We start from the raw sequence: 23,331 nt of genomic DNA, 5'->3' as shown, positions 1-23,331 counted from the left end.
CAGGACTTGGTTTCTTGTACCTGTTTCGTGTATGACTCGTGATCAGAGCAGTTTATCCGATGGAGCTTTGGCTGGTTCCCTCACCAGATAACTACAGGGCCCTTCCAGCCTCAGCTCTTATGCAAGCAAAGAGCTGAAAAACATTGTTAGTGGCTATATTTTGAGAGGATTCATCCACATGGAGCCGCCAGGCCAGGCCTCCCTCCCACAGCTCTGTAAACTGGGCTGGATGCATCAGCACTGGGTTTCAGGCTGCGCGCCAGCGAGTGCTCGCTGCGAGGATGGGAGCTATTCAGAGCCTGGTTCCTTGCGTGCCAGCTCTGCCCTTGAGCTCCGTTTCCCCCTCTGCCCCTGGCAGGGGCTGGGGTGCTCCTGAGGGGCTCTGTGCAGTGAATCAGTTCCGTGTCTGACAGCCCTGTCAGTCGGTACTGGGTGGCTGAGGGGGAGGAAGAGGAGGGAAGCGCCTGCATGAGCAGCGTGTGAGAGAGCTGCAGCGCTCCAAGTGACAGACGCGTCCTCCCTTCTCTGTGCTCTGCCTGGAAAAAACCCTGCTTTGTCCTGCTCTCCCTGCTAAAACCAATGCCAAACAGGGCGCAAAACCCACCTTCCTGCTGGGGTTTTGCCATTTATTTTACAGCTGTCCCAGGGCTCAGCATTCCCCATTCCTGAAGCCTATGGAGGAAACCAGGAGTCTGCGCCATCCCAACCTCACCTCCCTGCAAGTGCTGCAATGTTACTTCTGCACTGAAATACTCCTGTCTTTAAGCAGAATGTTCTGGATTTCAAACTTACTCCAGAAGGAGAACTCATCCACAGAGTAATCCCCATTGGCTTTATGCTGTGACAAAGCCTTTCATGCCACCACTGCTTCCTACCTCCTGGTGTCCAGACCACTGCAGGCTACACCTGCACGCTGGGTTAGAAATGAGAAATTCCCATGTTTAAGAAATCCATTGTATTTTAGAGGAGTTTAAAATGAACAAGCTTCAGGGGTTTGGTTTTACTGCTCTTTTCATATGGAAAACCAGCTGATCTGTTCTCTGGGTGGTGGGGCTGTCTGGATTGCTGGATTTATCTCTCTATGTGCCTGACCTGGGAATTGATAGCAGTCTTCTCATCCACTTGTGAGGAAAAGGCCTTACTAACAGCCTCCCAGTGAACTTCTGAAGGGATGGGAAGTGTCCCCTTCACAGCACAGCTCACTGCTCTGTGCATTTATCCCCACCAGGTTTCTAATAGTACCGGGATGCTAAGGAGGGATGAAATGCCTTCCTTGCACCTTGTCCCTCCTGCTCAGTCTGTCTTCCCTCAGCTCTTGAAAGCAACAATTCTTCTCCTGCTGGTGTTAAATGTGGTGGGTGAGTTGCATTGCCTGATGCCAGGAGCACAGAAGCATCTGTTATACCCCACTTAATTCCCCTCTATTTGATATATATGAGCTGCTTCAGCTGCAGTGGAAGGACAGAGGAGGGAGCACAAGCACTCATTAATCCCGGACAATGAATTAATTCATTGATCTCAGAGTATTCAGGGCATCTATTTCCTCCCTGGCTTCCATATTGTTCTGTTCATCTCCTGGCAGCCTGCAGCCTCCCATCGGTTTTCCCCTGAATTCCTCTCTCTGGTACCAAGACCATTATGGAAGAGGAAGAAGATGTCAAAGCTGTTTGGGGTTGATGAACCAAAGGCACAGAGGAAGGAAGACAACGATGCAGGAGGCACTGGCCACCTTCTCTGCTTGAATGCCTAGAGAACTCCTCTGAAAGAGGAATTTTAGAGGGGAGACAAAGGGGGAACAAGGCCAGAGGGTTGTGTGAAATACCACAAAACAGGAACCAGCTTCTCAGTGAAAGCTCTGGGGCTGTGCTGCCTGCTGGGGAGTGCCGGAGGGCACAGAACCCCAGGATCTGGGAAACCTTCCTGCCTGTGATGTCCTTCATGGTGGATCCCCAACTGGTCAACCAGCAAAGAAGAGATGGGAGAGGTCATTTCCCCTTAGAGACAGAACCATTTTCCTCTCTTTTGGCAGTGGAGTAAGGGCTGTGTTCCTCTTCACTTCCCTTTATTTTTAGCATCTCTAATACCAGCCATTCTCATTCAAAACACATTTGCTTTTACTCCCTCTCTAGTTTAATGGGAAACACATCTCCTTCTTACTGTTTTGACAGTACCTCACTGAAGCCATTTATTCTATTCTGTACAAGCTCTCCTACCACATTTATCACCAAAATATGAGTGCATTAAGCAGAATGAGTAACATCTGCCAGGTTAGTGTTTTTCTGTCTCCTTAGGGAAAAAATATGGATGCAATAGTGTCCTATTTTGGTAAGAGGGACTTTCCCCCACCTTTTTAGATGCACATTGCTCTCTATAGTAGAGAAAGCAGAGCCCAAGAAATGCACAGTTCACATGGAGCAATAATTGGTGACACATTTATTAATGATATCTACTTCTTGGTTCATTCCATATCCTTGGATTTGATCCTCAGACAGTTTTACTTTCTGGCCTCAAAGCTCCGCCATGCAGCAGTAACGGAGGTGTTGGCAATACTCAGCATCTTACCGAGCAGCTTTTTGGCTATGGTGGGTTTGCAGCACAGAGGATTAGGTAGGTGAGGACCCTGCACTTGGTTTTGTTTTATGGGGAGCTTGAGTCCAGGATGGTTCCTGGAGCTGCTGGGGTGATGCTCTACAATGCCCTAGGTACCAGCTGGAGTTTCTGATGTGCCCTGAGCTTCCTTCCCAGCATGTTGCTGTACTTCAGCTGAGAGGGGATGAAGGCCTGAAGAACTGCAGTCACATACCAGAATGGGACAGAAATGGTAAGAAGGCAATTTTCCATCCTGGAAAGGATGGAAAGCATTACTGAGACTGGTAAATGAGAGCTCAGTGTCAACAGTGCATCCAAAAATGCCCCTGAGTTACTGCATTAGTGCATTACTGACCACTCATGCATCATCTCTGCATTGTTGGCACATAAGTGTTCACCATCTGCCTATTCACTGATGGGGATGTGACCTTGTAAGGGGAAGGTCCAGCAGTGGAGGAAGACAGCCCCATTTCAGTGAAATGGATGTTCCCTTTCAGAAAGCACCCAAAACCTCATAGTGTATTATCCTGCCAGCTCCTGTATGGGAGGCTGTGGGATCCCAGGATTAAAAGTTTAAGTGTGAAGTGACTCTGGAGAGTGAGAACAGATGCTTTTCTCCTACCTTCTGAGAGGAGGAGCCCAATTCATCACTACCAGTAAAACGACTTCATCTCCGTGCCTTGGCTTAAATACGTGCTAAGCTGTGATGGATATCAGCTTTGGAGAGATGTGCTTGGAGGTGGCCTTTGGGCAGCTTCTCTGTGGCCTCACAGGAATGAGGAGGTTTGGCCATGTACTGGCTAAGCTGATGTGGCACGGCTGGGAATACAGGGTTTGCCTGGGTATTGCATGTTTGAGAGTTACAGATGACAACAGCACTAATTAAACAGCATTGGTGAGTGTAAGTCACAACCTCTTCACAGGGCTGGCAGGATATCAGTCACATTCATGGGAATTCAGTCCTTTTGGACGTTTAGAGCTTGCTGATAGTGAAAAGTTTGTGCTCATGGCTGGTATGTGGTAAATATTGGTCCAGCAGTGTAGGAGCAGGAAGCTTTGCAGCTTCCAGTGTTCAGTTCTAGTGCAGATCACAAGTGCTTCAGGTCGGTGGAACATAATGCCATGGATGACTTCTTGAAGTTGACTTGGCAGATTCAGTGGAGGAAGATAAGAATAACACAGCTTGTGATAGGATCACAGGATGAGCTTGAAGGAGTTTCTTCATCTCATCCTCCCTGTATCAGCCTTTGCTACCAGTATTTGAGTTTCCAATAGGATGTCAGAGGGCTGTGAGGAGAGGAGGATCATTTGAGGCTACTGCTGCAGCAAGCTACCACGCAGCAGTAACAACCAGGTCCTTCTGTCAGGGTGAAGCACTTCTGTCTGTTGTTAGGCTTTGGAACTGCATCAGTGTTTGTGAATAGTTGGCTGTATCAGGATTACTGCTATTCCTTATTGCCAGGGAGTTAAAAGATAGCATGTGCTGCTTGAGGGCTGGGGGGGGGACTAAGAGCAAGAATGTTCATTTTCCTGGCCTTGTAGCCTAGAAGATAAGGGTTTCCTGTCATAACTGTGTGGTGCTTAGAGTTAAGAAACAGCTCTGCAAAAGGCTCCACACGCAACAACTGAGGATTTGTCAGCCTAAACCACAGAGATTTAATCTAGAATCCAGAGAAGAGCTGCTGAACCTAACAAGCTGAGCATCCTTGTACACGACTCTCTGACCAAGGCAGCATTCATGGCGCAAGGGGATCACCTTGCTTCTACCCACTGCTCCTTCACGCTTCTGAAATGCTACAAATGGTTTTGCAGCCCAGATTTTGGGAAAGGGATTGGCATGTTTAGAGAGGCCTAGAAAAATTGTAAGAATGTGTAAAGAGAGAAGAAAATGCCATGTATAATCAATGTGGGGAGCTTGATCTACTTGGCTTATCAAACAGTGGATTAAGCAGTGACTTTATTAGCATGTCAAATACTCCAAGTGTTTGGTTTAGCAGGGGAAGGCGTGAGAACCTCTGCTTGAAAGCTGAGCTGAGACAAGTTCGAATTGGAGTGTTAAGTACATGTTTTACTGCTGGCAGTGAGCAACCAGAGGAGGAACATTCTAAGTGGTGCTTTCTCTGTCCTACCTCCTGACCCAGGCTGGGAGGCTCTGGGAGGGAGGCTTTAGTCAGACACACAGGGCTGAGCAGCAGGAAACTGGTGAAATTAAAGGCCTATGAAGTACAGGCCACACTAGGCCTGGTGCTGATCCAGCTTGCGTCTTCTGGAGGCAATTGGGACCCATGTGCCTTATTCTTTCCCAAAAGCACATCCTTCACATGACAAAACTGAAGGTGTTCTGTACCCAAGGGTGAGGCTTGGGGCAGGATAGGTGTGTGTCCATCCTTGTCAGTGGATGGGGCTGTGAGCCACCCCAGTGTGTTCAGACCCTCAGTGCCACCCTGAGCAGGGTTGCAGAGGCTCACAGCCCCATCCCAAGGAGGGCGCCTGCAGACACGGCCACAGAGGCTGCTTTGGCTGCTGCTGCTTTGCACCAGGGTGAACCATCCCAGGAGAGCTGCTCAGTAAAGATATGGCACTAAGTTACCTTCCTCTGCAGGACTGGATGTGCTCACAGGGGCAAAAGCCTTGCTGGTTGCTCTGCAAGGTGAGAGCTCCTCTTCCTGCCCAACCTCAGCCTTGCTTTAGTGTGCGATGACAGAGTTCAGCTCCTGTAACCAAACATAAGCATAGCTTCACATCCAACCATGACATTGGTAAAAGGTGTTCAAGCTAATGGTGCAAATCTTTCTTTTTTGGGGACTTTGGGATAGGCTAGTATGTGTCTGGAGAGGTCTTTTGCTGGCAAAGGAAAGGATGAGGTGATATAACAGTGCAAAACATTGCAGAGACTGCTTTTCAGCAGCTTTAACAACCCTGGCACTACAGCACCATGTATCCATGGAGGCTGCTTTTCTCCTTTGCAATACGAAGTAATGAAGGCAATACAGTATATACCCACATCGCCATTTGAATTACAACTATTAGCAGCCTGACACTTGCCTTACACTACATGCACAGAGATAAATTTGCCCTTATTTGAGAGAAGGGAAAATTATAATTTATTCATAATTAGTTTTCTACTTTGTGTATGCAAAAGGAAACTTCTATTCTAGAACTCCATCAAGCAGTTATCAGCTCTCAGCTTTACCACAACGTAACTGAACAGCTCTGCAGCCCTTTCCCCCCTCTCTTTATGATTATATGATACAAAACTTTCATTCAATGTTGTTCCTTTACACTGCACTGCATAAAGAGTGGTTTATCTGGAGCTGGTATGGTCTGTACTGGGGGCCGGTGGGATACTAGGCTATGGGGTGGTACTTGGGCAAAGTTACAACACAGCAGCCTTGTGTTAGGTTTTCAGAGGCTGTAGTCATTAATCAAGGGTCTCTGTGTCATCCACAAATAGAGAGTTTAACTCTTAATTTAAATGGGACCATAATGAATACATTTTATTTTGCATTCAGGATTCTGAGGTTTTGGCACTTGGAGAGGGTTCATTAAGCTTTTAAAAGGCTTTATAAAGCTTTCAAAGGCTGCTCTGCAGCCGCAGAGGCTAGAAACATCCTCTTTTAAACTGTGAATTAAGTCCTTCACATAGTTACTCCAGAAACTTGGCTTTTGATGGAGACATCAAACACCCTCATCGCCGTTGGGATCAAACAGAAGTTCCTACTGTAACAAAACCATGTAAAATGAGTTATCTTCCACATCATGGGTGCTTCTGGATGGTGTGACCATACAGTGGCCTTAGCGTGCTGAGGTGAGCGTTTTGCTGTTGCACAAGGAAGAGAAGCAGCTGAGTGTTGACCAGCATGGCCGGGTTACGCCAGTGGCTTTCCACTAGGGTGGGTGATGGTGCCTGAATACCTTCCAGTGGCTCCTCTGCCTGGCTGCGGTATCCTGCATGCCTTCCTTTGGGTGCGGAGGGCAGTGTTTTCTAAGGCAGGGCCTCAAAGCGCCATGAATCACAGAATAGACCGGGTTGGAAAAGCCCTTTAAGCTCACCCAGTCCAACCATTCCCCAGCCCTGCCAAGGCCACCCCTAACCCATGGCACTGAGGCCTCGTCTCCACGGGGTGTGAACACTTGCAGGGCCGGTGCCTGCAGCCCTGCCCTGGGCAGCCTGTTCCAATGCCTGAGCACCCTCTGGGGCAGGAATTGTTCCTCAGCTCCATCTAAACCTGCCCTGGTGCAGCTTGAGGCCGGTTCCTCTTGTCCCATCCCTTGTTCCTGGGGAGCAGAGCCCAGCCCCTCCTGGCTCCATCCTCCTGTCAGGCAGTTGGATGCAGCCATCAGGTCCCCCCTGAGCCTTCTCCACACTGAACAGCCCCTGTTCTGCCCCTGTTGATGCAGCGATGATAAACTGGCTTCTTGCCTTACCCTGGGCACCCTGCAGAGCACGGCTGCTGCCCAAACCCGGGTAGCGAGGCCCCGAGGGTGCCTGCCCGTCCAGGAAAGCTGAGGTGGGGGGGGAATGTCCCCTCACGGCTCCCGCAGCGAGCAGTGCTGGGCCCTAGCTCCCCCCCGGGACAGGCCCGGTGCTTCCATAGGGCTCCCCGAGCCCCGCCGCTCCTCTCCCGGCGGCCGCTGCGGGTCTATTGGGCCGCGGGTCCGGCCCGCCCCATGGCCGCCCCTCAGGCCGCCCCGCCCGGCGGGCGGGAAGCGGGCGCTGAGGTGAGCCCGCCCCGCGCCCACAGGGGCCGGCAGCGGAGCGGGCAGCGGAGGGGAGCGGGGAGCAGCCGAGCGCAGCCCCGGCAGGTGGTGGCCGCGCTCGGAGCCGCTGCCGCTTCGTGCTGCTGCCATTGCGGGGAGCGGCGGAGCCATGGAGCGCTGAGGAGCGGGGCTGACGGGGAACCTGCGCCGTGAGGGGAGAGCGGCGGAGCCCACGGAGACGGCGCCGGGCTGCCTGAGGTAAGCGGTGAGCGCTGCCCCGGCTCCCTGCCCGCCGCTCCGGGCCGGCAGCGCCTGAGCGCCGCTCGCCTGCCCCGGCTGCAGCCCGGGGCCGCGTCCTTGTCGGTCTCCGGAGCGGGAGGGACGGGACGGGGCCGAGAGCCTCCGTGCCCGCGGTCCCGGTGCCGGAGGACGGTGGGGTCCCGGCGGGCCGGGACATGGCGGTGCCGCCACCTCAGCGCCCCAGGCTCGGTGAGGCAAACAGAAGCCGTAGTCACTTGTGGGTTGTTCCGGGGGTTCCGGCAAGTTTTGTCGTGTTGAATCACATGGGGTTAAGAACTGAGAGCTTAGGAGAAAAAGGGTTGTGGTTTTCCTGAGAGGAAGATGCACTTTAATTGTTGTTTGGGTTATTTTTCACATTTTTTTTCTTTATTTTTGCCTAATTTCTGTTGCAATCCCCTGTGCTATTTTGAGCCTGTTGAGGCTGTTTTGTTGTGGCTTCGCTTACTCGCGGTGCTGTGTGGCAGGGGGATGCCATGCCAGGTGCCGTCCCCCCCATCAGAAACAGGTCAGGTTCCATCCGTGCCTCCGAAGGGATGCGCAGCCTTGGGCCCTCGTCCCTCTGCCGGGTCAGCTCTCCCGGCCTCAATTTCCCTGTGGCATTTGCTCGTCTCGATGCATCATGCCCGCTAACATGTGGTTTGAGTCAGTTTGTTTTATCTCTGATGCTCCCTTTCCCGGTTCGGTGCCTGGTGGGTGGTGCTGAGTTTAGGGAGGACCTGGAAGTTGAGTGGTTCCTCTGCGGAGCTCCATGCCGGCCCCAGTGCGCCCATGGGGTGCCAGGCGGAAGAGCAGAGAAGGGTTCTCCTTTCACCTCTGGGGGATGGTTGGGGAGTGAGAAACCAGCTCTGATATGGAGTGAGATGCGTAGATCTCTCGGGGTGAAACGTAGCCACACAGGTAAGGAGTTGTTTTATTGTGGTGCTCAGCATCTGCCCCAATAGGAAATGCATTTCCTATCCCAGTACCACCTATGCTGAGGAGATAATTCCTGATAGATTTGTAAATTCTCTTAACGGCAGATTTCATGTTTTTTTTCCCCTCTGAAATGCTGGTGTGCAGAGGGAGCAGCAGGGAATAAGCTGAATAACTGCATTTGCATGCTTGAAATCCAATGGAACAGGGAACTTTTTATACCACTTTGAGATGCTTGTTTGCTGCCTCCCTCCCCATCGGCTCCAGAGATGGTGGCCAGATTGTAAATAAATCTCTGATTTAGAAATCATCTAGAAACTAAAGCTCTTTACCTAATCGTGTCCTAGGAAAGCACTCTTTGTACTGTACTGGCTGCATATAGCAGATCATTCATTGCAATTACCTGTTTCTCTTGTCTAATCTATTTTCATGGCTTTTCATGTGCCTGCTCAGGTACTCCAGGTACAGCTAAATCTTACTTCATTCTCATCTTTGGAGGTTTCAGATGCCAGTAGACCATTTTTAATGAAGTGCTAAGACATGAACCTGAAGTAAAAGACAAGATCCAGCCTTGTTGGCTGCTTCTTCCCAGACCACGTTCAGGTTGAGTTTGCATCAAGGTGCCGAATCGCAAGTGAAGGTTACTCTGTGTTACGGAGATAAGTGGTATAAACAAATCCTGATCCCATGCTATTTTGGTGTTTGTTGGTAGGAGCCTTTTCTCATTTACTGGCAGTAAATAGAGTGCTGCCTTCTGCAAATACAGCCTCTCCTTTTCCTGCCTAGGTCACAAAGGCTCTTTGTGCTTTCTGGTTCCTGCAGTTTCCTCCTTTGCCCCAGTATGTGCCATTTTATATTTGATGAAAACCCCACTGCCCAAACCATTTTCCATGCCTGTTGTTCTGACCATGCTGAACAGAATCATTAGATCCTTCTGCTGCTTCCTCTGTTGCTGCTCTGAAGTACTGTAGAGGGCTGGGCAGCTTTGTTCATCATCTTTCCTCTTGCTTTTCCAGGTGCTCGCCAGCCCCTCCATTTGTCCAGCTCAGAACGTTTGTGTCCTAGACCTTCATGTTCATCCCAGCCACCCCTGAGCTTACATTCCATCTCTTTGGACCTCACACAGAGGCCTCTCCTTATTCAGCATTCACATCCTTACTCAAGAATCTGACTTACCTATCGTGAAGTTTAGATAGATTAGTGAAATAATTGTCTCGGTGAACATTGGTCTTGTTTAAAAAGTCATTACAATCATCTTGAATTTCCACATTTGAAATGGATAGCCATGGATAGAAGCATTGAAACCTGCCTAAAATGGCAATTTGAAGCACTGATAACTTGGGAAGACTTGTTTTACCCCAACAACCCTCCCCTGGAGCCATCCACGTGGTCCAAGTATCCTGTTATAGGTGTGGGTAGTTCTTACACACTGAGAAACACTGACAAGACGTTGCGTAGAGACACCTTGGTTTGTTTAAGTCAATGCCTGTCATGCAGCAAATAGAGCAGGCAAGTCTCTACACTAGTTCCATCACTAAATGGGAGTTGTATAATTATGGTAGGAGGATAAATATAGCCTTAGCAGATGGAAGAAAACTAACAGAAGAGCATAGAAAAAACGATGATGTGAAAGAACTCCCCTAAACTTGAGGGCTATTGCAAATGAATGTGTGTCTATGTACATTGAATATTGCTTTTGAAGCAAAAGGATATTAATCTGATGTTATTACTCATGCTTGTGGGTTTTTCTCCCCTCTTTATTTCTAGTTTAGAGAATTAAAATAATTTGTCAGCTTCACGTTCTGATTCTTGCTGCTGCAGTGTTTTGGTTTCAGGCAATGCGGAGGAATGGTTATTTAGCTGCTTTAGGTAAAACATTTTAGCTGAATGCCTTTAATTATGAATCTAGTTTTGAGCTTTAAAACTTGTTTTTTGAAGAATCGTAGAATCCCAGCCTGGTTTGGGTTGGAAGGGACCTTAAAGCTCCTCCAGCTCCAACCCCTGCCACAGGCACGGACCCCTTCCACTGGAGCAGCTTGCTCCAAGCCCCTGTGTCCAACCTGGCCTTGAGCACTGCCAGGGATGGGGCAGCCACAGCTTCTCTGGGCACCCTGTGCCAGCGCCTCAGCACCCTCACAGGGAAGAGCTTCTGCCTAAGAGCTCAGCTCAGTCTCCCCTCGGGCAGGTTCAAGCCATTCCCCTTGGCCTGTCCTTACAGGCCCATGTCCAAAGACCCTCTCCAGGTTTCCTGGAGTCCTTTCAGGCACTGGAGCTGCTCTTTCCTTAAGGAGCCTTCTCCAGGCTGACCCGGCCCAGCTCTCTTTTTACAAAAGAACAAATTGATAGTATCGCATTGGTTGAAATGAGCCTGGAAGGTCTTTTTCTCTCTCCTGTGAGGGTAACATGCCATTGGTTCTGTTTGCCTCTCAGCTCTACATGTTACATCTCAAATAGTTTAAGAGTTAGCATATTAGAAAGAGGATGATGAATAGTACAGAAAGGTAAATTAAGAACCTTTTTCTTGGTCATACAATGTAAGAACAGGTAAACATGGAGTGAAATCAAGCCTGTTAATTTTGTTTCCATTAGATATAGACTCAGACCAAGGGGCTCTTTGCCAGAGCTTTTTTGAAGCACAGAATTTGGCTAGATCCAGAATAATTCCTGTGAATCACAGAAGTATCCAGAAGTAGGGAAAACTCTGCAAACAACTAAAAAGGCAATTCTGGAGAGCTGCAGGAAAGATGTAAATGTTTACCCTTCAGAGCTGAAGGCAGCCTCTGAGAAATAAGGCTTGTAGGAAGCCTTCAGGAGAGCAGATTATCCTGTGTCTGCCTACAGTGGAATTTCTTGCACTTTCTGTCGAAGCATCTGGCGTTGCTGTCAGTGATGAGAAAATAGATTAGTGGATGAGGATGGATTAGATCTGGGGCTATTCTGAGGCTTATAAAGTGTAATTCTGTGAGTGCACATGTGCACTCCACGTCTGGCACTTTCTCGTGTTTGTGCACTTCACAATACACTTATTAATAAGTCTGGGGAAGAAGATCCAGAAAATTCCCCTGTAGTCATCATTGCTTCTCTGTTTCTTTCTGTCTGTGTGGGTTTTCAGTGTGGTCTGTGGGATTTTCTCCTCCCCTCCATCCATCTCTCTTTCCTGAATATTCTCTCCTCTTTAGAAGCCAAGCAAAGAGTGTTATATCTATATATATATGGGGAATGAGGAGGCAAGTGGAACCAAAAGCTGCGTCATGGCCTGGATAGCGCTTTATGCTCATGGTGGCATTTGATTTCCTCTTTCAACCTCTGCCTTCTTTCACCTGCTGTGGGGTGGAAGGTGTCCCGTTATGGGGGAAAGTATTATCAGGTGTGGGTAGGACACTGATAATCCATTTCCATTAGAGCAAGCAGGGTTGCTTTATGTTTGTATGGAAGCATGAAGCTAGGCTAGGACAGACCGACATCTGGAGAGGTCTGTGCAGGTTCAGTGTCTGGAAGAGGTAAGGGTAACCTTGATGATACTGAAAATGCAGGTTGGAAATTGGGACAGTGTAGACCAAAGGTATTGTATAGATTGAGTTATTTAATATGGCTAGTTTGGGGTAGAATTATAAATCTTGGTACCTTATGGGCTGAACATCTTTACTGTTAAATCGTTGGGGAGTTGAGAGACAGGTTAGAGTTGGTGCTAGCACAAACAAATGGTTCCTGAGGAGCTGTAGGAGAGTGAAATGAGGCTGGAATGGATTTGGTGTTTGGGCACAGAATGAGGTGGGTGCATGATACGGAGTTGTACTTGGTTTATCTGAAGTGGCAGTAGATTCTGGTGAGCTTGAGAGGTCAGGGCGACACAACCTAAAAAAGCCACTGGGAAAGGGATGAGAGCTTAGGTGTATTTTTCTATGGGTACAGTGCTACATGTGATAATGTGATTAAAACTAGGGTTAGGGGTTGGCAGACTGTGAGTTGATGACTGTAACAGCAGTAAGGGCTGATACTAACAGGGGGAAATGCCTTGTAGGACAAGTCTTGACTAGACAATGGTTAAAGCCACAGATAGGGCTACGGCTGGGTTTCTGAGCTTGGGTTGGAAATGGGTGCAGCTAACCCACTAAGAAATGTGCTGAATTATGGTCCTTACATTGTGATGGCTGGAGCCAAGTAGGCAAATGTCTTTTGATGGGTTGTGAAGATGAGCAGCCTTGCTGAGCTAGAGTTAAAGGCGTAGCAAGTTGTAATGGAAACCTGGATCTTATGTTTCCCATTAGGCTGTCACCCTTGTGAACAGTAACAGAGACTGTTTTCCTTAGAGCTGCAAGTGGTGTTAGCTCTAATGTTTGTAGAGCTTTCACTCCATGAGAGAGGCCATCGAACCCTTGACCATACTGATACTTCTTTGCCAGTAAATCAAGACACTTGTCCCTTGCCCTACTGGCTTTAGCCTTAGGAATAAATGTAGAGGTTCCTTTCATAGACACAAATCACAGGTTTAACTAGAGCAGTCCTACCCCTGTGGAGCGTTCACCATCCAACATTAAACACAGTGAGTCAACCCCCTTGGTGCCTAGACGAGAGGGGCCTCCAAACCAGAGCATGGACACCATCCTGGGAAGCTGGAGCCTGAGGAATATCCTGTCTGGACAGGAAAGATGATCGTAAAGAGCTGCAAGCCTCATGGATTTTTGTATCATTGAAGACTTCAAATCCTTATTGCTGCTCTTCAGAGGTATTTTTCCCCTCTCTACATTCCATTCTCTGAAAATGAAAGCACAAAGCTGGCTGAGGCTTTCTAAGTCTCTTTTTATAGCTGAAACACTAGTTAATGCAGATGTTCTGAATCGACCATCTTCTCAGGTGATCGAAAACCTCTTTGATTTTGCTGTTGATTGCCCAAGGAACCTTGCAGCAGTTCTGTTTTCCTGTGGGCTGTAGGGAGTTGATGAAATGCCAGAATTCCAGTGTATGATGTACTTTATCATATGTTAAATTAGTTTCTGGTAACAGAAAAGCAGAGAAGCCACCAGGATCCTTTGCAGTGCAGCAGAGAAGTTGAGGTGACTGATGTTTCTTTGGAGTGTCATGGGTGATACCTAGGAAGAGGATGGAAAAACCTCCTCAGTGGTTTTGATTTACATGGAAGGTCTGGGCTGCATTTCAGTGGGAGCGTGAGGATGCAAACTCTTCGATGGCATTTTTGGGAAATACTTTGGATATTAGTTGCTGATATACACTTTATTTGCAAACAGCTGCCTGTGGAGAGCATTAAACTGACTCGACTTAGTGGCTGAACAGTTAATATGTGCTCACTTGCTCTCTAATTATTTGCAGCACAGCTGATAATACCCTGCTTTTGACCTGATTCTAAGCAGCAGATTTTGCAGGGAATAGCAGCTATTTGTGGTAAAATGTGTGCCTTCCAAATGGTAAAATATAAGCCTGAGAGAGCTGGGCTGGTTCAGCCTGGAGAAGAGAAGGCTCCTGAAGGGGAGACCTGAGAGCAGCTCCAGTGCCTAAAGGGGCTGCAGGAAACCTGGAGAGGGGCTTACAAGGGCCTGTAGGGACAGGCCAAGGGGAATGGCTTGAACCTGCCTGAGGGGAGACTGAGCTGAGCTCTTAGGCAGAAGCTCTTCCCTGTGAGGGTGCTGAGGCGCTGGCACAGGGTGCCCAGAGAAGCTGTGGCTGCCCCATCCCTGGCAGTGCTCAAGGCCAGGTTGGACACAGGGGCTTGGAGCAAGCTGCTCCAGTGGAAGGGGTCCCTGCCTGTGGCAGGGGTTGGAACTGGATGAGCTTTAAAGTCCCTTCCAACACAAACCAAGCTGGGATTCTGTGATTCCAAGTATGAAGTACTACTGAGCAGCACAGCACCAGAATAGCATGACTGTAGTTAAAGCATACTAGGTGGTACAAGGTTGACTAACAGGTAACCAGCAGCAGTTACTAAAACCTTTTCTTTCAAATACTGTTCAATTTGTGCATCCAGGGCAGGGATTGTTTGTGTGATGTTTGCAATGAAAGAATGATTTTTCACAAGCTGCTGAGGGCACAGCTTGTAGAACAACACACAGCAGCTCTGCGCTACAAGTGCAGAAGTAGGAAGAGAGGAAAGGGGAAAGAGAGGTCACCTAAAATAAATTCAGTGAAACAATATGTCTTGAAGACTGGGGAGCTGTGAATAAGCTGCTGCTGTAGGATGGCTTTGTTAGTCGTGTCTGGAAGGGAAGTTTCAGCTCTCCCAAACCCAGAAGGAAACTCGACCTGTTGAAACGTTTCATACACAATACTCTTGCTGAGTTCTTACAGAGCTCCCTCAGGGAAGCTGCGAAGAGAGCTGGAGTGAGAGCTTAATGCAAAGGCTTTTCTCTGTCAATACTCTTTTAGATGTTATTCTATCACAACAGTGTTTCTAAACCTGTAAACAAGACCTTGACCCTTTCCTTTGTTAGAGTAAAGAACCATCATATTTTCCTTCTGCTTTTGCCTGGGGCCGTGTGTGAGCTCAGGTGCCACTGACACATGCAAGAAACAGTGTTTGTTCTGGAAACTAATCCACATGAAGTGCCTGTCTGCAGCACAGAAAAAGCCTGGGAGTTGTTGGAGCTGCAGCATTTTCTCACCAATGTATAAGAATCAGTTTTGGGAAGTACACTATGAAATGTCAAGCGAAAGGGGGAGAAATCTCCCTTATGGGGGAGAACCTTCTCTAACCTTCTTGTTGCTAAACAAAGCTTAATATTGAGTCATGCAGACTGGTGTGGAGTGAATGCTTCCTGTCTGCAAGGTGCTCGCCAAGTGAAGAATTGCTTCAGAGCGTTGGTGGAAGGAACAGAACTATGCTGAGATTCAGAAGGAATTCTTGCAGTTGTTTTGTGTTTCATTCATGCTTTTGTAATTCAGTAATTGCTGGAGGAAGCAATAGACTGCACAGCACTTGAATAAACAGGACCCAAAACCCCTTCAGAAATTACCAGAGCACTTGTTAAATGTGAGAGAGAAATCTGGAACGGAGCTCCCTGCAACAGGGGTACTTTGATGAGTGCTTGTAAACAGCAAACCCAGGAACTTCAGGAAGAGAGGGATCCAAAGTGATTAATTCTCAGTAGTAACCATTTCCGAAGCTACAAACCCAAATAAGAAACAGAAAATGATCCAGCCTCACAAGAGCTCTTGAGAAGAAAATAAGTATCAAACATACGGAAACCTTCAGGGTGAAGCTGCTCCTCTTCTTCTGTGTGGTGGGATTCTGTTCAAAGAAAATCATGTTCTCGGGATGCACAGCATGCTCAGGAATACTAATCGTACAGCTCACAAGTGGTGCAAGAGCTAAACCCACCACTGCCTATTTTGGTCATTCCACTAGAGGAAAAGGCATCCCTGTATAACATTTGCAATTGCTGTAGGCATTGGCTTGGAAAATTGTCACTGAAATAGCACAAGATTCTCCATTTTTCATCTGCAAATGGCTGCTGGTGTTTTGGGTCCACAAAGGAACCATGGAATATTAGAATGGTTTGTGTTGGAAGGGACCTTAAAGCTCCTCCAGCTCCAACCCCTGCCACGGGCAGGGACCCCTTCCACTGGAGCAGCTTGCTCCAAGCCCCTGTGTCCAACCTGGCCTTGAGCACTGCCAGGGATGGGGCAGCCACAGCTTCTCTGGGCACCCTGTGCCAGTGTCCCACCACCCTCACAGTAAAGAACTTCTTCCTTATATCTAACCAGAACATCCCTTGTTTCAGTTTGAACCCATCACCCCTTGTCCTATTGCTACAGTCCCTGATGAAGAGTCCCTCTCCAGCATCCTTGTGGCTCCCTTCAGATATTTGAAACTGCTCTGAGGTCTCCACGCACCTTTTCTTCAGGCTGAAGAGCCCCAGCTTTCTTAGCCTGTAGGCAAAGAGCATTTAGAAGCATGATGTGTTAAGTGTTACTTTGAGAGCTTGGAATAAGAAGTGCTCCTTTTCACACTGGAGAAAGCTCTATGGATATCCACGATACATCTTTTGGGACCCTTTAAGGAGAGCAGGAAAATTGTCACATCATTGTCATCCTTGAAAGCTATAGAGGCTTCTCCAGGGAGCCTTGGGGTGAGGTGCAGAGCCAGAACAGAGCTGGAGGGGCAGATGGGGTGTAACAGCATCTTGTTGACCCTGGGGATTTTAGGACAGATTCTTGTTTGAGATAGCTCCAAGAGAGGTGCATCATGAAGAAGCTTTAGGCCAATGGTCTACTGCTATCTAACACTATTCTGCTGTAGCAGTTCTTGGGGTACTTCCCCACTGTTTTTTTTCCCAGGTATATGGGGTTGGGAGATGTGAATATACCTTAGTTGGTTTCATGGTTTCTTCTTTCTTTTCTCTGACTCAATTTTTTCACTTCCTTTCTGGAATGCATTCTGAAATCTCTATTATAACCTCTCTTCGTTGCACTTTCCTGATGAATTATGTATATATGTAACTTACAGATGGATGAAAACCATTAACAAAAGGGAAGTACTTGGCTAAGCAGGATCATCAGGAGCCTGGCAGTGTTATGAATCTGGTGATCTTCTTTTCCCATTCTAAGCTTTTCATTTCCTTTCAGCATATGCCTAATGGTCTGGTATCCTGAAATCCCTTCCCCACACTGTTAAAGGTTTGATGTTTTACATGCCATGTGTCCAATGTTCCTTGTTCTGTAGGTAAGTTGAACCTTGTGTTGCTTTTTCATTCATTTTTATTCATTTCTGGAGGAGCAATGGGGCCTTTTTCCTTCTCCAAGCTGCTTGGAAGTCACTGATGAATCAGTTCAAATCTCAGTTGAAGATCTGAAATGCTTTTTCTCAGAAAGGCAATAACAAGCAGTGTTCAAATGAAGCCAGGCATAAGAACTGGGAAAATAAATACATGTTCACCTCATGCTTTGCTTTCTTCAGGGGTCTGCTGGCATATACACAAAGCTACATATATATTTAAAAGAGGGAAAATAATGTGGTCACAGACAAGTAGCTAACTAGGAGGAAGGAGAAAGATACATTCTTTAACATCCTTCCTTATTTCTTAATCATCCACCATCAGTGTGGAAAATACTTTGTACATGTACTAGTCTACAAGACTAGTGCTGTTCTGGTGCAGGGCTCCTGCCGTGTAACATAGCTGTAATGAAATGAATATCTCAATTCAGTTATGTATAGTAAAGGGAAGTACTTGATAAGCAAAACAGAAGGTATTTGTTTAGACTCGTGTAAAATCAGAGAAGCTTTAAGATAAGAAATAGTGATTTAGCTCTAAGCAAACTGCTGTTGATGTTGTGCACATCAGTAAAAAGCTTTCGTGAATTGTGCTGGATAAAATACTGCTTCTCTTCCTTGACCCCAGGTATTGCTGTTGTGGTTTGCTCCTTGTTGTTGCTATCAGGAGGAATTGCTTCTGGCTGCGTGTTGTGAGTGCCATTGTTTTATTTGTAAAACAAGGAACAAGCAGGAGACATCTTGCCCCCAACATGAGAGGGACATGGACCTGCTCAAGTAGTCCATGGAGATGCTGCGAGGGCCGGAGCAGCTCTGCTCTGGAGCCAGGCTGAGAGAGCTGGGCTGGGTCAGCCTGGAGAAGAGAAGGCTCCAGAAGGGGAGACCTGAGAGCAGCTCCAGTGCATAAAGGGGCTGCAGGAAAGCTGGAGAGGGGCTTGGGACAAGGGCCTGTAGGGACAGGCCAAGGGGAATGGCTTGAACCTGCCCAAGGGGAGACTGAGCTGAGCTCTTAGGCAGAAGCTCTTCCCTGTGAGGGTGCTGAGGCGCTGGCACAGGGTGCCCAGAGAAGCTGTGGCTGCCCCATCCCTGGCAGTGTTCAAGGCCAGGTTGGACACAGGGGCTTGGAGCAAGCTGCTCTATTGGAAGGCATCCGTGCCCATGGCACTGGGTTGGAACTGGATGAGCTTTAAGGTCTCCTCCAACCCATGGCACTGGGTTGGAACTGGATGAGCTTTAAGGTCTCCTCCAACCCAAACTATTCTATGGTTCTATCTTCCAAGCTCCTTTCCAACGAATGGCCTGTGCTTCTACATGCCTCTTCACAAGCAAAAACACACTTGCAAAAACACACTTGCTCCTCTTCTGCTTCACCTTAGGGTAGCAGTAGTCATGTTCCTCCTGTACAACTCGTCTATTGTGAAAGCCCTTTTCTGTCTGTGCTGTGGTTGAATGCATCAGAGAATGCATTTGCAACCAGCCCCCAGAAAAAAAAGCCCTTCTCCCTTCCCATTCTTCACTATATGGTTAGTCTGTAATATGCTGCAATCCCTGGAGTAGTCATAGCTATTGCTTTTTCCATCTTACTCTGCAGAGATCTCTAATTGTTTCTTTATTTGGTAGGTCTCGTGGCTGTGTAATGGGTTAAATACCTGCATGTTGGTGGGCACCAGCACTTGTCTTAACAGTATACCAATGTAAAACCAGTGAGGAAATGGTGAACTGAAATGGATGCTTCTCCATCAGAGTTGGTGGGGCCAGGCTCATCTTTGCAGAGTTTGCTTGCATGGAGAAGGCTGGGTAATGGTAGAACTTTGAATTTGTTTTTTTCAGCTCTCTTTAAGAGGTGGATCCCCGCCAGGTAACAAGAGTGGATTGATACAGCAGTGTGAGTGGAGTCTGCGTATCATCTGGTTCTGAAGGCAGGGGTTTGCTGCACTTGTTGACCTTATGTTCAGTACCTTACAGTGCAGGGAGCAGTGCAGGGGATCTTTCCAGTCTGCAGATAAGCTGTGGATTGTGGAAAACACAAATGATGGTTATAAAACCATCTTAAGCTCTACCTGCTTCTTCCCAGAGCCATGACAGTCCCATTTCCAGGAGTTCAGGATAAATACGTCTGTACTTGGTAGTTATTCCATCACTGTGCCAGAGCACTTTTAATCCTTTAATTCTGTTTTCATTTCTACCAGTTACTTTGTGGTTGTATAAAGCAGATTTGCTTGAAGAAAGCTTTTGCTTTTCAGGAAACAAAACCAATTTTGGGTTTCAGTATTGATATTGTGTCTTTGGGAGCAAGCAGAGCTGAACCTGGATCAATGCTCTGAAGTGCCAGAATGTGGTTCACAGCTGCTTCACACAGGGTTTTATTCACACGTGTGCTTTCAGTATTGTTTTCTTAAAGCATGGTTACAATGAGAGGGTTTGAAAGGGCATTTGTAGGTGTTTAAAGCGGTACTTTAGAATCAGAGTAATTAAATTCATAGAAACTACTTTATTGACATCAAGAATTGCAAGCAGCATCAAATTGTTCTCCTTGTGTTCTTGTATCTGTCACTGCATAATTGGGGATTAAACGTGGTGCATGTTTTTTACACTGTAAATATAAACAACCATTATCATCATTTCCATGAAGTTTTCTGATTTCAAGTATCTGGAGAAGTTTTTTTCTCCTGTTGGAAGTCTGTAGGCTCAGATCATCTTTCCTTTTCCTGCAGAGGAGGGTGAAAGGAGTGTTCTCCATATGTCTGTGGGGTTAAAATTATCCTGAGTGCTGCGTGGCGATGCTTCTGCAGATGAGTTCAGTTCTGTACAGCTAAAATGGATAAATCTAAATGGAGAAGGTAGCTGGAATGCTTCATTCCCGACTCATCCATGCTGTGGGAAGTTCAGGTTCCTCCTTGCACTCTGGATCTTCTGTGGGAAGTTCAGGTTCTTCTCTCCATGCTTATGGTTTGGCACTGAAATAAGACTTAGTTTTCAAGTAGGAAGTAGACACATTTCCAAAAATAAGTGTATAAAGTGATATTGGAATTTTCATTTAATAACTCTCTGGGAATCAGCCAGATCTTCTATCGCAGAGGCCCACAGTCATTTGTGAGGATACATGGGCTGTCTCCCAAGCCAAGCTAACTCGCTGGCTGCTGAGAAGCCTCTCCCTGAGGGAGGGATGCACTGAGGTGATTCCCCTTGCTCCAGGCTCTGGGGAAAGGAAAAGAGCATCATAGAATCCTGGAATGGTTTGTGTTGGAAGGGACCTTAAAGCTCCTCCAGCTCTTCCCTGTGAGGGTGCTGAGGCGCTGGCACAGGGTGCCCAGAGAAGCTGTGGCTGCCCCATCCCTGGCAGTGCTCAAGGCCAGGTTGGACACAGGGGCTTGGAGCAAGCTGCTCCAGTGGAAGGGGTCCCTGCCTGTGGCAGGCGTTGGAGCTGGGTGAGCTTTAAGGTCCCTTCAGCACAGACCAGGCTGGGATTTTCTGATTCTGTGTATTCTGTACACTGCAATGCTGCTGGACCTTAGGATTTGCCTCCGGTTTCTTACATTTTCTTCCCATTTCCAGCAGTAGGTGTCTGCTTCAGGGTTCATAGCCTGAGGCTGTGAAGTGTAGACCTAATAAATTAGATCCTGACTGCCTCTTTGCTTTGGCTCTCAGTGGTTTTGCTTGCAAAGTGCTCAGTCTTTCTCTTGTGGGATGTGTTATAAATGGCGCTTCCAGCCAGGTTACAGCTGTGGTTTGCACCATGTTTTCTGTAGCAAACCAGCTGGGTGCATCTTTCACAGCTTTGTTTGTGGGCATCTGGCTTGGTTTGGGGAAGAAAACCTTTCCCTCTGTTCTGAGTTCTTAAAGGAAGTAATCTGAGCATTTCCTTATCTCAGTGGAAGCAGATTTATGGAGGAGCACCTGAGTGTTGGAACGAGTTTGGAATGTAAAAGCCTTTTGAAAGAAGAAGCTATCACATAGTGCCTCCTCCCAACTCCTGTATGAACAGATTCAAGTGAATGTAATTAATAACATCAAGAAGAAATCCATTAAGTTGTTATAGTAACTGGTAAGGTTTAAAATGTATGATCCGAGTGACTCAGCTCTGGGGGAAGGGATCTGGAAGCCCACATAGGGAGAGCTGGCAGCATCCTTATCCCTGATCTCTGCTCTATCCGTGCCCCAGGAGGCTCTGCTGTAGGCACGTTGCATTGTGTAAAACTCTAACCACCCCTGAGCATATTTGTTAGCAGGAAGAAGGAGTTTATTCTGTCTGCTTCAAAACCAGGATGTGGTTTTCCTGGTGTGTATCTCTGTATTAATGCAGCATGTCCGGTGATCCTGGAGGAAAGTTGGCAAAACTCACCCAGAATAAGTGGTGCTGGTTAACAACACTTGGTCTTTCTGAGATGCTCTTTCATGGTATAGGGATCTGGGCTTCTTGTGTCCACCACCTCAGTTTTGGAGGTCCCCTGGAAGAAGGATATCTAATGAGGTTGCAAAAAAGGGAATTTTCCCAATAACCTCCTTGGGATCTTCTTACAGCTCCAGAAGGATGTACGTTGCTTTCATTGACCTTGTTAGAAAACACTTGTGTAGAGTGGATGTGGGAATGTTTATTTGCATCTCTCATTTCATTATCTGCACTCCATGCAGCTGCTGCCACAATGGATACGAACACATTTACCTGCTTCTCTGCAAGCGATGATGTCAGGGACATCTGGATAACAGAGTGCAGAGACCTGGGATGCTTCTTCCAGCCTGGCAGGAGGATGGGTCCTGCCATTGTAATCTGGTTTGTTCTTAGCATGGAATTCTGCATCCAGAATTCATAACAAACCTTTGAAGCAGCAAAGCTTGCTGTCTCAGTGTAATTACCATGACTGTGTGTAGCTTCTGCCTTAGGAACAATGTAGACCTTGTTGAGCAGTTAATTGCATCATGGCAAACTCTAAACCTGGAAGCAGTTTGGTAGTGTGAAGGTCTACAGTCATGTTAAAATACTTGGTCAATATAGTGATTTATTGCATCTCTTCAGTTAAAAATGGGCATTAAAAAGGCTTTCACGTATATAAGAATTTGGATTTACTAAAACCCCATACACAGGTGGGAGGCTGACTCTGTTGGACAATCTGTGCTGACTTCTTAGTGTGGTCTGATTTCAGCTGGCCTAATGATGCCGTTATTTCAAGTGTACTTGGAGTTCATGTGCTGTGGGTACACATTCATTCCTGATGAAATTTAAGGATATCCAAGCACTTAATTTCTGATCCAAAGTGACCATTGTCTATCAGCAATTAAGATTAAAAGTAATCAGGCTCCATGTAGTCAGTGGAAATGTTCAGTATATTCATACAAGGTAAATGCTTCTATATTTAATTGTACAGAAATTGGAGGTAAGTGTATGGTTGTACTAAAACCCCCAAGGAAATACTCTGTTACTTGAGTAACATGAGATTCTTTGATCTGCTCTCTCCTAGGATGATGAGAACAAGCTGAAAAGCTGATTGCTTTTTTTTATCACTGTATAAACTGTAAGGAAGATGTTGCTGATATATTGCTTTAAATTTTGCAGGGAGAACAATCACTGCTGTAAAAACCACCCAGTAATTCAATTCTGCTGGTTTACTACAGGAGTACAGGGGAAGCTCAGGTTAAGATATAAGGAAGAAGCTCTTCCCTGTGAGGGTGCTGAGGCGCTGGCACAGGGTGCCCAGAGAAGCTGTGGCTGCCCCATCCCTGGCAGTGTTCAGGGCCAGGTTGGACACAGGGGCTTGGAGCAAGCTGCTCCAGTGGAAGGGGTCCCTGCCCGTGGCAGGGGTTGGAGCTGGAGGAGCTTTAGAGGTCCCTTCCAACACAAACCAGGCTGGGATTCTATGATCATGTGCACATGCGGACTCTGGACAATCCAAGCAGCTTCCACACGCTTCTCAGATGCTCAGTACAGCAGCACTGCCTTACAGCAGAGGAGCAGAGGCAGCAAGGCCAGGTCCCAGTGCATGATCTTGGTTATGGGGAAAGAATATAGGACACAGGACATCTTTTCTCTCTGAAGCTGTCATTTCCTCTGCCCAGAAGGAAATTCTACTTCACCGTCCAGACAGAGGAGTGCATTTTCTGTCTGGGGAAAG

The 23,331-nt window shown here is 47.3% G+C and overlaps 1 protein-coding gene across 1 annotated transcript in view; it reads left to right on the top strand.

The window, feature by feature from the left end:
- The first annotated feature begins 7,451 nt into the window (after nt 1-7,451).
- The window catches only part of PDE4B (phosphodiesterase 4B), a 222,592-nt gene continuing 206,712 nt past the window's right edge, over nt 7,452-23,331 (top strand). Inside the window, exon 1 of the mRNA XM_061364884.1 lies at nt 7,452-7,548. The gene's annotated coding sequence lies outside the window, so the exon portion shown is untranslated. The remainder of the gene's footprint in view (nt 7,549-23,331) is intronic.

This window comes from Neopsephotus bourkii, unplaced genomic scaffold (assembly GCF_033783945.1).
Source record: "Neopsephotus bourkii isolate Nb327-2 ecotype Australia unplaced genomic scaffold, CSIRO-AGI_Nbou_v1 NB_1250, whole genome shotgun sequence".
NCBI lineage: Eukaryota > Metazoa > Chordata > Aves > Psittaciformes > Psittacidae > Neopsephotus > Neopsephotus bourkii.
Note: the sequence above shows the minus strand (reverse complement) of the source record. Positions and strands in the feature narration are given on the sequence as shown.